Below are 1,365 nucleotides of genomic sequence, written 5' to 3'. Positions count from 1 at the left end.
TTCCCATAGGGCAGGGTTCCCTACCCTCTTTTAAGGAGGGAGTAGGAGGGAGGAGGGTGAGTGGGGGAGTGGGAGGGAAATGGGAAGAGGGAAGGAAGTGTAAATTTTTGAATGGAATAAATAAAAAAATATAAAAACAAATGTAGTATTATACCGACATAAAAACTGACAACAGAATAATTGAAAAAAAGCCCATAAATGTATGATTGGCTGACAAATCAACAGTTTCCAAGAAATACATAATGTTTAAAGAGAGTGTTTAGTGCAGGGAAAACTAAATATCTACATAGAACCTCATGAAATGGGGCTGGTATCTAACACACACAGAAATCAATTCAAATCAGGTAAAAGAACAGCATGTGCTATCTAATCTATGCAACTGATAGACTATATCAGTGTTATGTGTCTCTCAAGGAAGCTAGATCTGTCTACCTCCAAGATGTCCTCTAGTTTGATCTACTTTGTTTTTATTTTTTAACTTGGTGGTGTGTGTCAACTTTTGAGTTATCTCTATATGGGTATTCAATTTCCTCAGCACAAATTGCTTTTGGTTGAGAATTATTACAAGTAGACACTGCGAAAGCATTTTTTCTCTGTCCTTTTCTTGAAAAGGTATAGTGAAGAAGCAGTCTTTTAAATTAATATGTATAAGAAGCCATCCTCTTGGTAATAGCTAAGGGAGAGGAATTCCAGAGTAAAGAGAGCCTATAGGTTGAATAACCTTTTTGACAGCTTAGAGCTGTCACCTTTCTCCATTTTCCAGATTTCAAATACTGGTTGATTCTTCAATATGGTAAGCATCTAGTTGCTGCTGTACCTACTTGTCTTTTATTAAAGGTTATTGTTTAACCCATATGAGTTTCTCAGTTAACCATTTATTTTCTTTAATTTATTTTTAAAATACCAATTCAAGTTCTCACTCTTTGACTGTCTTCCTTTCCCTCCCCACCCTCCTCATATCCCACCCCCATCAAATCCTCAGAGAGGATAAGGAACATTGCTTTGTGGAAGTTCCAAGACACTCCCTAATATATCTAGGTTGAGCAAGTTATACATCCAAAGAGAATAGGATCCCCCAAAGCTAGTACATGCAGTAGGGATAAATCCTGGTGCCACTGCCAGGGGCCCCTCAGTCTGCCCAAGCAACTTGACTGTAAACCACATTCAGAGGATTTAGTTTGGTCCTATACTTGTTCCTTCCCAGTCAGGTTGAAGTTGGTGAGCTCCCATTAGCTCAGGTAAACTGTTTCAGTAAGTGAACCCATTATGGTCTTGATATCTTTGCTCATCTTCTCATTTCTTCCATTCATTTTTTTTGAGGTGTTTGCAATTTTTATTGATTTATTTTTAATTTTTATTTATTTT

This window comes from Microtus ochrogaster, unplaced genomic scaffold, assembly GCF_000317375.1.
Source record: "Microtus ochrogaster isolate Prairie Vole_2 unplaced genomic scaffold, MicOch1.0 UNK47, whole genome shotgun sequence".
Lineage (NCBI taxonomy): Eukaryota > Metazoa > Chordata > Mammalia > Rodentia > Cricetidae > Microtus > Microtus ochrogaster.
Note: the sequence above shows the minus strand (reverse complement) of the source record.